This window comes from Leptidea sinapis, chromosome 21 (genome assembly GCF_905404315.1).
Source record: "Leptidea sinapis chromosome 21, ilLepSina1.1, whole genome shotgun sequence".
Classification (NCBI taxonomy): domain Eukaryota; kingdom Metazoa; phylum Arthropoda; class Insecta; order Lepidoptera; family Pieridae; genus Leptidea; species Leptidea sinapis.
Window position 1 is genome coordinate 10470285 of NC_066285.1, and position 13105 is coordinate 10483389.

Genomic DNA, 13105 nt, shown 5'->3' on the forward strand with positions numbered 1-13105 from the left:
AAATAGAACACTGTGAGAGTTTGAGTGTCAGAACTTGTCATAGGTACTGTTTTGCAACGATACTATCTGGCAGTGCTTTCCATCAAAAATGATTCCAAAACAACTGATTCTGAGAAATAAATGAGTTACTCTTAGAATAGAGATCTCAATTTACTCGAGATATATTTCTAAATATATTGACATTAAATATATTTTAATGTAATTTCTTGAGTTTTCAGTTCATTCAACACATTTTCTACTAGCAACAAAAACAAGTTTACTACACTTCTGGGCAGAGGTAAAACTTACAAACACCTGAATATCTTGCTCTATCAGATTAATTTCGTTACTCCTATACCAACGCTATTATGCAATTATACTCCTGCTCGTGTTTCTCCTACCTACAGACTGAAATACTGTGTAGTAAAATGTCAAGATCACGGGACGGTAAATTGGGTGTTGCCAAAAATAACAGTATCAACTTCGATTATGCATTTAATAGCAAGTGCTACATTTATATATATCAGCATTTTTTTATTGCTGCTGTTTCTTAAATATGCAAAGACATGTCACTGGGAAATTTTTCATACAATAGGCTATTATAATCCCAAGCGATAATGGCGCTACCTATATTCCTATACGCATTTCAACAATTAGAACAAAGTTCAGGTTTTTTAAAATCGTACTTTGTAGAAAAATATTTGAATTCAAATAGGTATGAAAATTGTTACCAATAAAATTCGGTACCTTCATGAAAATTGAAATTCAAAGATTTTCATTTGGAAAGATTGGTTCAGAGTAGACGTAATAGAGTAGAGTAGTATTACCCTGAAGTGTAAGACAGCGCTTCGGATTTTTTTTTCCCAATAGAATTGGAAGCCATCTGCGTATAGAAGACAATTAGCATTAATAAGGCCAGCAGGAAGATTGATCATTAGTATGAATAGCAACGGCCCTTGGATCGAGCCCTGACTCACGCCAGACCGAGTGTGGTACGTCTGTGACTCGCAGTTTTCCCTGCTCTTAGGTATACTGCGAGGCGCATTTTTCTGGTGGCAAAACCTATGACAGTTTATTTCTCTATTACATGTCTCTATGCACATTCCTCTTCTATTATGATATACAGACAAGGGTATTTAGAGATTATTGAGTAACAGCATTGGTTGCGGCTTCAGTAAGCAGTTTTCCCCTAACTGCCAAAGTCTGTATTGTATTGTACTGTATCGGTATGCTCGGCATCGACATATCGAGTGACATTCTATTCCGTGTGTGCATGCTATAAATTCCACCTTAAAGGCCAGCAACGCATCTCTTGACCCCCGGCTTAGCAGATGAAAATGGGCGGCTGCCTCACCACTCCCAATTACGTGAGCCTCTTTCCCGTTTGCCCTTATTAAAATAACGCAGCTCATTATCGAATCCTAGTCTATAACGTGACAAATTTACAAACACCAAAACAATGGAGTAGATAAATTGTCACACTAACGAACAAACATATCGATGATGCGTTTTATCTTATATTGACCGTATGTTGATATAGATTTAATTCCACGCTGACGAAGTAGTGGTAGTATAATATAAGTAAATATTATCATTATAATATAATAAATACATTATATTAGTTATGTGAAATTTTCTTCACTGTTTGATTGCTAAATATTCCTTGTAAGTAAATTGAGTGTTTTATATACTATCCCCCTTATTCATAATGGTCCGCTAACTTTAAACAGCGGCTTAGAAGTGTTTTTTCTCATTCTGACTTAGGTCGATAGAAGAAGACAGAGTGAGAATTAGCAATGCTTTAAGTTAGCAGACAATTATGAATAAGGGGGTATATGTACGTACATTGAAATTTTTAAGATTTCCTTCCGATTGCTTGGCAACATTTATCACAGGGCTATAGACTTGCATCCCGTGCCTTAAATAAAAAAAATTAGTGTTTCGAAGAGCTGTTGGTTTAAATTTCTGCCGCCGTTCCTCCATCCCACCATACGCCCCAAACTTAAATCCTTACGATCAGGATGTATGGTGTACCTTCACAGTGCCGTTTGCAAATTACTTTCTTACACGTACACGAAACTTCTATGCAATGAAGTTCCTCGCTCTGTTACCAGGTCGTTAAGATATTGGAACCTTAAAAAAAGCGCTAATAATCACCTAATTGCCATCTGTGATTCCTCTGTTGTTGTGTTGTAGGAGTGGCCGGGCACTCGTTTGTCCCCCTCTTCCATAAAAAGTATGGTCTGGCTGGTGGAGTATGAGGGAGACATATACACAGTTCTCTCAGGTATCATCTAGCGTAACCGCATAATAGAAAATAAGTATAGATAGGAACGCGACGCGTATAAGTAGTTTTCCTCAAGATTTGTGTCGTGTCTAAAATCACGAGCTCTTTTTAGTATAAAGATTTTACTGCATTTTTTTATGTAAAGATTTTAGTGTACCATCAGTAGGGGAATGAAGAAAATAGTAGTCTTTCTTCGACGACTGTTACCGAAGAAAATGTTAAAAATAAAATTTTTGTTCAAGAATACAAACGAATTACATACGAAGAAATTCAGCCCGTGTGGAATAGTGCCGTGACATGATCAATAAATTTGAGACAGGCTAGTCTCGTCTCGTTTACAGGTGACGAATACTGTATTGATCAATATGATAAATAATCGCCAGTTTCGCTGTTTCAAAACGAACCAATGCCTACCAAAGTGAAGCGATCGAGAAGCTCAGGTAAAAATTTGATCATTAGTTTCTTCACGTGACTGTGTAGTTTTTTGTGTCAATTTCATTACGAAATCAAAGCTGCATTAACGCCGAATAGTATACTACAAAATACCTGCCAGAAACTTTCACTGGCTGCCACCGAATACCGTGCCCGCGCACTCAAAACAAGGAATTTCCTGGACACCACAACAGTCAAAGTCACGGGTCACTCCTTAAAGGCCTGATCTAGCACCGTGTGAGTGGTATTTATTCCTTAAAAGATTAACTGAAAGGGATCAGTTTTTGTCGCTAGAAGATGCGCTAACAGGGTTCGAGAAGGCCGTAGAAGAGGTGTATGCCGCAGACCGGAAAAAGTGTTGCGAAAACTGGTTTAAAAAGATGTAACTTTGTATAGAGGCTGGTGGAGAGTCCTTGGAAAAGATTTAATAAAAAAAAACTACGTTTAAAAAAACCGACTTCAAGAACTCAAAAGTGTAAAATAACTTAATAGAGTCTTAATTTAATACACCTCATATGCAAATCTTATAACTTTATTATTTATAAAATACTATTATTTGGACATAGATTGACAGATGACTTTAATCTTGTAAAAAACGGAGATAGCCGAAATGCTAACAACAATTATAACCGTTTTATTAAATTGTGCAAAATTTGCTTTGAAACTGGCAAGATAGAAGCTCCAAACATTTGGCTCGTCTACAGAAGAAATACGTAAATAATGTTACAAAAAATCTTGGTCGTAGTGACAGGTATGCCTGGTTGCCATCTTGTTTTGTTCATTCGGTTTCTGACGATCATCGCGATTGAATGTGCTCTTATTGCTTTTCATATATTCATATTAAACTATATATTTATATATGTTTATATAATAAATATCGCTCAATGAAGGTGTGTATAAATAATATATACCTATACTATATACATGTTTATGTAGCGGTATATTATGTGTATTTGCAAAAAAGTAGAAAGTAAATATTTTGCTTTAATACAATATGAAGATTTTAAAATAATACACGTTTTTAGTATCACAATATCTATATTAATTTGGAAATACAGAACTTTATTTTATTTTAATTAAGGACGTGTTCTCAAAACAGAGAGGTATCGAATCGCACCACTACACTGACACCGCTCAAACACATACACGTACTTAAAATTAATTGCGGGAATCAAATGAATTTGATAATTTTGCAAGTTTGAATTTAGTTTTTTTTAAAACAGTATAAAATTTTTAGTTAGTTTTATTTTTGATAGTTGGTTGATGTATTCATTTAGTAGTTAAATATTAGAACTTTAGATGGCAATTCTGTCGCGTAATGTGTGCAGTAAACGCAGTTTTTTTTAAATCCAAGATGGCTGCCGCGCAAAATTATTTTTTCAACATTATGGATATCGTATCCGAGGTTCTCGAGGGTGCAGAAACTGAATTTGGGATACATTTCGAAATCCAAGATGGCCGCCACGCAAAATTATGATTTCTACATTATGGATATCGAAACCGAGGTTCTCGAGGGCGCAGAGAACGAATTTGGGATCATTTTTGAAATCCAAGATAGCCGCCGCGCAAAATTATGATTTCAACATTATGGATATCGTATCCGAGGTTCTCGAGGGTGCAGAAAACGAATTTGGGATAGGTATATTTCGAAATCCAAGATGGCCACCGCGCAAAATTATGATATCAACATTATGGATATCGAAACCGAGGTTCTCGAGGGCGCAGAGAACGAATTTGGTATCATTTTTTAAATCCAAATTGGCTGCCGCGCAATTGGGATTATTTTTGAAGTGAAACTTCTTTGCCCGCATGAGGCTAAAATTTTTACGGATGAAACGGAATAAAATGTCACGAAAATGAAGGACGTTTTTATCTAAGAAGAGGGGAGGGAGATTGAGTCTGATTGAGATAAAGTGAGAAAGGGCGAATGTAGCATGAAGAAGACGGTACCGCTATGAAGTAAAACAACTTCACTACTAGCGTTGTATCATGCATGTTTAGCGCGCGGCTGCGAGTAAGTAAAACATCTTCCCTACTAGCTTTGTATCGTGAAGGTTTAATAAGTAATTATAATTAGTAGAACATCTAATAATTTCTAGTATTGACAAAAAATAAATTGGTTTAGAGAACAGAGTAGGATAATAATTAATATAAACCAGATTTAAAAATTGGTTTTCACAAATAAGTTTCACTTCTGACATGTGTACTTTGTACGCACGCCATTTTTTGTGTTATCTGGTGCTTTGGACGTAGCTTCACCCTGAGGACACCTCCCCTAAAAGTGGAGTTGGAAAAAATACTGGAGACTTATCTTGTGGGGCATCGTTGGATAATGCGCGATTAAGGAAGATATACCATATTTATGTATAGCTTATACCTTATAATTACAATATCTATTGAAATAACTCTTCTTGACATAATATGGTGATAATAATTGATAAGAGGGGTAGAGCTTCTTGTGGTTAAAAAGGGGACGAAAATTATTTCTGTATGTAGGGTATCATTAGATAGTTTTTACTAATTAATTTTTGAGATTTTTTTATTAGATTGGTAACGGAATGTGTTTTGTAAATATTGTGGGTGAAAATTCGAAACGTAAGTATTTCTATATTTATTTAATTTAGCATGCGGGATATTGTTAGACAGGCCTTTTACAATAAAATTTAAGTTTATGAATGAATTCTAATTTTGACGCTGTAAATGTGTAAAACACACATGAAGAAAAGTTTGTAGAATTCATAGGCGCCATCAGGGATTTCGATTTTGACCCGATATTCGTTGAAGTATGAAGAAAAGTTGCCAATTTTAAAAACGCCATCTTGGATTTTGATTTAATATAGACCTTACATTTAGAGATGAACTTATAAATCACAAATTCTTCAAAAAAATACAGAAACATAATTTTTAGAAAATCTAACTGCGTACAAAATATGTAAAGTATCAAAGACAGTATTGTAGAGCTTATAAAAAAAATTCATGTTCGTACAGCGATCTTTCCGAGTACGAGCTGCTGCTTACAACCGACACAGATTCTACCCACGACGGCGGCCGAGCGCGGACTGACGTTGTTTCGATAGAATTTTCTGTGCGTACGGAGTGACAAAATAAAATAACCCTTAATACCACACTTTAAAGGTCATGCTTATCAGAAAAATATATGAATTTAAGACGATTCATTTTTATTTTGTTTCGAGATTATTTATGATATATTTATTAATTTATTTCCCGTGTTTTTGAAAATATTATATCTGTTTTACTTATGTCTTTTTTAAGCGTCAAAATTATGTAATTAGTAGCAGAAAAATGATCCTAAATGAAGCCCAATTTCGTCAATTTTGTGTGAAGAGGTAACGGATAATCGTTTTTACGACATAAAATATCAAAATTTCAAAGCAAAAAATTCCCGTTAATTGGAGATAAAGAAGTAATCTATTTGTGGCAATTTTTAGTTTTGTTAGATTTAGTTTCATTTCATCACAAACTCTACCGAAAAATATCTTATTTTGTCGGATTCGTAAACGCGTCCTTAACCAAGGAAGCCATTCTTATCGATAATAAATAATAATACGCCGACTACCATACATTAGCATTACGTATATATATGTGACAAGATAAATGACAGTGACAATGACGCATAAAGCCACAGCATAATAACAACATATCAAATGCATTTCTAACAAAAGTATTACAGTTAATAATAGTAAATACCTTTACAGGTCACGCAACATCGAAAATGTGGTTTGATACTAAAATTAATACTCTTAAATAAGCTTTCTTAGAGTGCCTTACCACAGGCTTAAAAGTTCGGACCAGAAAAAGAAGGCGTCGTACAATGATATATAAAAGTATAGATAAGTTACCTAGACAACATTCGGTGTTTTTAAATGATACACTAACGCACACATGAATAATTTAACATTGCAATAGCACACTACATTTCGATTACACGTCAAAGAAGGATAGTAAATGCAAATATCGCAAGTGAAAAAGAGATAAATCTAATGCTAATTGCTTCGAATATGAATAGACAAATACAGAATCATCCATCGGATATGATTTATTACCGTACACCGTGATTTATGCCGAAAATACGATTCATTCATGAGATCATGTAGTAAAAGTTTTAAAGTAGGAAAACTGAACATAACAAAACAAAACCGAAATTTATTTACAGTAAGTAAGTCCCATTTTTACAATTTTACTAACGACGGCACCCAAAAAGTTTTAAGTTTACAATTAATATTTTTTGTATCTTATATTATTGATGAATGTCTTTTTGTTGAGGGTTTATTACAATAAGATAATAGGAGAAGAATAAAATGATCCATTGATTCTTCTGCAGTTAGCAAGGAATATATCGAAAGGGACAGTGTTACTGAATAAAACTCCTACGTAAGCAAATAGCACTCACTGTCTACTTCCGCTACCTACCCTAAAACTTGTATTTGTAGTTTGATAGTTCAGAAACCTATATACGCACTTGTTTATTATTACATTTCGTATTACATTCACTGGAACAACGCCTTTTTTACATCATTTCCTAAAATATAATAAGTACCTCGATCATCCCGAAACAGACAGCATCAATATTTCGCCATATCTGTACGTTAATCTATGTCCGCATTCGAGACTCGAGTCACGTTGCGGCATTCGGCTTGACTCGGCTTAGCGGCGATCGGCGATGTCATGGCGTCATATTTATTTTGTTAGAGAATTAATGGAATCAAATAAAATGTTATAATTCATGATTTCTTAACATTGGTATGTAAATCTATGATTTCTTTTTACTTTCGTAATTACTGTATTTTCCTATAACACAAGACGGCATTTTAATGGTGTACCTATATCAAATTGTAAACAAGTCTGTCAACAACAAACGCGTGCGTACCGTTTTCGTATCGAGAGAGTGGCTACGACCAAACGAACCAATTGAATCCATTTAGGCGATTGATTTTCGGCGCGCTAGTGACATATCTACCTCTTTTAATACTAAAATATCATTGCCGTCGTATAATATCTCATATAGGCAGTTTTGTAGATGGAGCATTATTAAAAGGCATAAAAAGAATTTATTTTCTCAAAGGAGAATGGGACTTTTGGGCCTGATGGTTAACAAGTTGAAATATAATTTAAAAAAAAGGGTATATTTTTCTGATGTATAATACAAAAAACCAGCTCATTTTGCAATCTACAAACCGAAAAAACATTAAAATAAAGAAAATCGATTAAAATGACGTAATCGAATGAATATTTAATCGATTAAAATAACATTAAGATCCAGTTGTTTTATTTCAATAATATTAGTAAGGTGCATAGTATATGTTCGAATTATTATTATGAATAAAATATACAATTTTCTCAGGAAAAAAAACAGAACTGAGCAATTATTTTAATATCAATAAATCGATCAATAAATCGATTTACATAAAAAATCGATACTAGTGAAATCCTTGTTCCTCAACGCTAACTTCACTTTGGCAATGACAGTCTGACAGATCATTTCGTTTCTCCGTCATTGTCACTTCGTTTCTTGTTGTATTCGTTGAGTTACCGATTTGTTAACTACCTACCCAATTGAATTCCAAGGAAAGTAATTGTCTCTAGCAGTCTGTTTTTCAGTTCATGTATGAGCTAATGAGTATATATTATTGTTATCTGAGCAAATTAAACTATCTTTTAATTTAGGTATACTATATTATCATATCTAATTACCAATTGTCTTATATTATAATGCAAAAAAGGTCGTTACAGTAGTAGATAGGTACACGTAGATAGGTAGGTATTTTTTATCTAAAACAAAAAACAAGGTTGGTACCCATCTAATATAAGTATGTGATAAATCCTTAGCAGCTAGGCGTTTAATAAACCTAGAATAGATGAGCTGTCAACATATAGTTTAAGACATAACCTCATTTTTATATCTTCGATTACTCAGCTCCTAGATTGACAAATCTTGCTAAATTTTCAATTATGGATTATTTAAATGTTATCTTTTAAATGGTGCCACTTTCATCTTGTTATCACTTGGGCCCAGGAATGTATGGAAGCGTTTCGATCTCCATTGATTCCCTTAGAATTCTTTTTGATGTCATTTCCACTATACTAGATACTACTACCGCTTCGGAAACAAATGGCACTCTGAGAGAGGAGAAGCGGCGCAAGAAACTCTATTAATGTTCAAATCCAAAAAAACACTGACAATTCGCTCATTATGAAAAGTGGTCAAAAGGCATACTGCCAAAGCTACAAACCAATTTGGTATTTGTTTTAATGTCCCTTACCACTTTACATTTGCAGGATACATTCAATATTATCTTTGTAATTTATTTTCAAAGGTAGTTTAAGATCGAGATGTGTGTGATTGCTTCTGTTAAAAAGCCGTGTTGTATCGTCCTCAGACCGTCATCTCTGTGAAAAAAAATCCTCATTTGTGTGTGTTACGGATACGGAGCTAGGGCAACGTAACCGAAATTAGGAATTTTTAGTCTCATGATGCGGTTAGAGTTGTATTGTGGTTGCAATTGACCGTAAGGTATAATTTATAATCCGTGTTTTGAAACTTCCTTCAAAGCAAAAAAGAGTTTCATGACTACTGTTAACAAAGCCGTGTCGAGTAAATTATTTCTCGCCACCCTCATTATGTGTTTGAATTTATAAGATATATTTTTTTTAAATAAGTTCACGCTACCGTCAATAATTAAGACTTAACTTTCGTGGTAGTAAATCATAAGACGCCGTGTCCAATGTGTGTTGAGCACTTATTTAACTTAATTGTAGCAACAATTATGAGAATTAAATTCTTTAGTGAGTTGCTTTTTTATGATTGTGGTTTTCTGTAAATCATAGTAGTAAATTTCACATCAGTATGTGTAATGATTTTTACGTCTGGGATATTATTAGACATGCCTACCTATTGGGTTTCCCGAAAGTGACGAGTAATAAGTCTCGTTATGCTGAGGAAACTATAATAATGACGTTTACATTTGTACTTTGTAATGAATTTTGTTTCATACTGGAGCGAGTGCGCTGCAACGCGTAGTGCAGAACAACGTGTGATGTTACGTGATGCCTTGCGCAGTATTCGCATGATACAGCGACGCTTAGGGGCTGGACGACCGCTGGCGAATACCCCTTGGCTATGATTATTTATGGCTATTGCCCGTGTGTCGGTGACAGATTTGGCGAGATCTTTACATTTGCTAGACAGGGATGGGATATTTGGTCAGGTTCGACCGAGCAAGAAGATAACTGAAAAATGTTTTTATTTCATTTGATGAACTAAGTCATGATGTTTTTTTTTTATTTTTATGTTTAATGGATCCAACGATGTGTCACTGGATTGGAGTGCTACAAAGTGGAAACTGCATTTGCTGCTTATCCTGGCCTGAAACGTAGCATCTACGGAAGAGGCGTGGAGCATTGTGAGGCGCTACGTCTGCTGGTTTTATCATCGCGGCATATGCTCTTGACGCTGCAGTGGGGTGCTGCAGGATGGCACCTGTATATGCTTATTTTACGTTGGTAGAACATGCCTACTGTGTGACGCCTCTGTTCTGTTGTTTTAGCTGGATATGCCTACTGAGTGACGCCTCTGTCCATGCTTATTTTACGTTGGTAGAACATGCCTACTGTGTGACGCCTCTGTTCTGTTGTTTTAGCTGGATATGCCTACTGAGTGACGCCTCTGTCCATGCTTATTTTACGTTGGTAGAACATGCCTACTGTGTGACGCCTCTGTTCTGTTGTTTTATCTGGATATGCCTACTGAGTGACGCCCCTGTCCATGCTTATTTTACGTTGGTAGAACATGCCTACTGTGTGACGCCTCTGTTCTGTGGTTTTAGCTGAATATGCCTACCGAGAGACGCCTCTGTCCATGCTTATTTTATGTTGATAGGACATGCCTACTGTGAGACTTCACTGCCCTGTATATATAGATAATAGACGGCTGGGACGCCTTCCGCCTACTTAGTGTGTTTACAGGATTCCAGACTTGTGGCTGCAGGCATGACGAGGAGTATGCAGTAAAATGAAAGCGTTGGTGGTAACGTACTCAAAGTGTTATTTTTATCATTCTTTTTTTGTGATACTACTGCATGTGTTGTCATATAATTGTGTTGTGTGCCTAGTTCCCAGCTTTACCTTACGCTTAATAATTCTTTGTACTAAACAATTGCAATTAATGTCTATGTGGGTTAAAATAGAACAGACCCATGAAAGTCCTTTAGGGCACATGCCTTTGGGGTGACCACAATGATACAAATGTGCTCCGATGCGCAGTTCGCAGGAAGCGATTTGCGTCAGTGGGGCCCATGCTGACTAGAGACCCATGTAAAGCCTGCCAATGTTATTTAGTAGAATTTAGGGTGACCCGTTAGAGACTGATGTAAATCCTAGTGCGCACGTGGTAATCAGTTGCACGGGAAGAGACCTATGTCAAGCCTACTACGTTGTGATATATTCGTTATTGTGGTGCTAGTCCATCTACGGAGAAGGATTAGGGCCGCGGGGACGCTACCCAGTCAGGAGAGGCCGTCTTAGAACCACAAGAAAATTTTCAAGACGTGACGTCACCTCTCCCCACTTGCAGCCGACAGACCGCTATATAACCGGTAGCAGAACAGTTGATAAGCAATGGAGATCTTCCAAACGGTCATTCTTGCCCTTGAAAAGGAAGATGATGTGGCTTCAGTCATCCTCAGCGGGATGAACAAATTGATGGAAATAGTAATCTCATAAATGGATAACCCGCTGAGAATGATACACTGGATCAGGGGGATCAAGAAGAAGCTGCCGATGCTGAAGAACCTCCTCCGAGACCAGAACATAGACATCGCTCTCATCAGTGAAACACTGATGGCGAGGGCGGACTCACTTCGGGTCTCTGGCTTCATCACTTCCCGCAAGGATGAAGTCAGCGAGCGCGGCCCGTGCAGAGGACTGGTCGTGCTCGTCAGGAGGGGGTTGCTTCACCAACCGCTCCCGATGGAGGATCATAATAATAGCCTACAAGCCCTCGGTGTTGAGCTCCAGATCAGCAGCCAAGACATACGCATCTTTGCCGTGTACAGGCCGCCAGGAAGGCTCGTCCCTGGTGACGTGCGACAGTTGCTTGATTCCCCGAAAGCAACTCTCGCTGCCGGGGACTGGAACTGCCAACACCCTGCTAGGAACGCCAGAATCGCAAACACCGCGGGCAGAGCACTATTGCATCACGCCATACAACACGGATACGTGGTCCACAGCCCGGAGGTTCCTACCCACTACCCGGACAACCAGGAATACCTTCCGGATGTGATCTATTTCGCCATATTGAAGAACTTGGACTGCCAGCTGGCTCAAGAAACAATTGTCGATGAGGTCCTATCACACTTTCCAGTCCTTATTACTTTGACCGCCACCCCAAACCGTGCACCACCAAGACCACCACGCCGGGTTACGGACTGGAAGGTGTTCGTGGACTGGTAGGTATCTGCCGATGTCAAAGCCCTCGCCGTGAACCTCACAGGGTGTATCCAGCGGTCGTTGGCCACCGCAACAAAGGAAACAGAGTCCAGGAAGATGCCGGAGTTGCCCGCAAGACTGCGGGAACTGGAGATCATCCTCGAGAAACAACCACTACGCTGCAGATGGCAGGAGACTAGGTGCCCAACACTCAAAACTCGCTTAAATAGGCTGGGCAGCCTGGTCAAGAAGAATCTCGAAGAGGATGCCGCCGAGATCTGGAAGGAAACGATTGGCGACTCTTCAATGGCATCCTGCGCACGGGGCACTTTCCAAATATCTGGAAGGAAGGCCTCGTCATTATGATCCCGAAGCCGGGGAAAGACACCGCACTAGCACAAAGCTATCAGCCCATCACTCTTCTGGCGACCCAGTCGAAGATATTCGAATCTCTCCTGCTGTCACTCCTGAGACCCTACATCAAGCTTAGGGAAGAACAGTTTCGATTTCGCGCTGAACACAGCGCCACGCTCCAGCTGTCCAGGGTACTCCACTCCCTCACCGCTTCTCTCAACAAGAGAGAGAAAGCTGTGGCAGTATTCCAGGACACGGAGAAGGCGTTCGACCGTGTTTAGCATACTGGACTCGTGCACAAGATAGCTGCAAACTCGACACCTCCTCGCCTAGTGAAGATAGTCGCCAATTTCCGTCGGTTTCGAGTAAGGGTAGATGGTGCCATCTCATCGACAAAAATGATGTTCGCCGGCGTACCGCAGGGGAGCTGCTTGTCACCTCTTCTGTACGCCAAATACACAGATGATATCCTGCTCGAACCGATGGCAACTCTGGCGCTGTATGCAGATGACACGGCGTACATTACCACGTCACTCAACCTGACACACGCCGCTGTGAAGACAGCAGGGAACAACGCTCCCACCCCAATGACAATGAGTGAAACTTGCT

The 13105-nt window shown here is 38.1% G+C and overlaps 1 protein-coding gene across 2 annotated transcripts in view; it reads left to right on the forward strand.

The window, feature by feature from the left end:
* Positions 1–13105, forward strand: part of LOC126970624 (dynamin-1-like protein) — a 587387-nt gene that overhangs the window by 344958 nt on the left and 229324 nt on the right. The gene's annotated exons all lie outside the window — the stretch shown is intronic.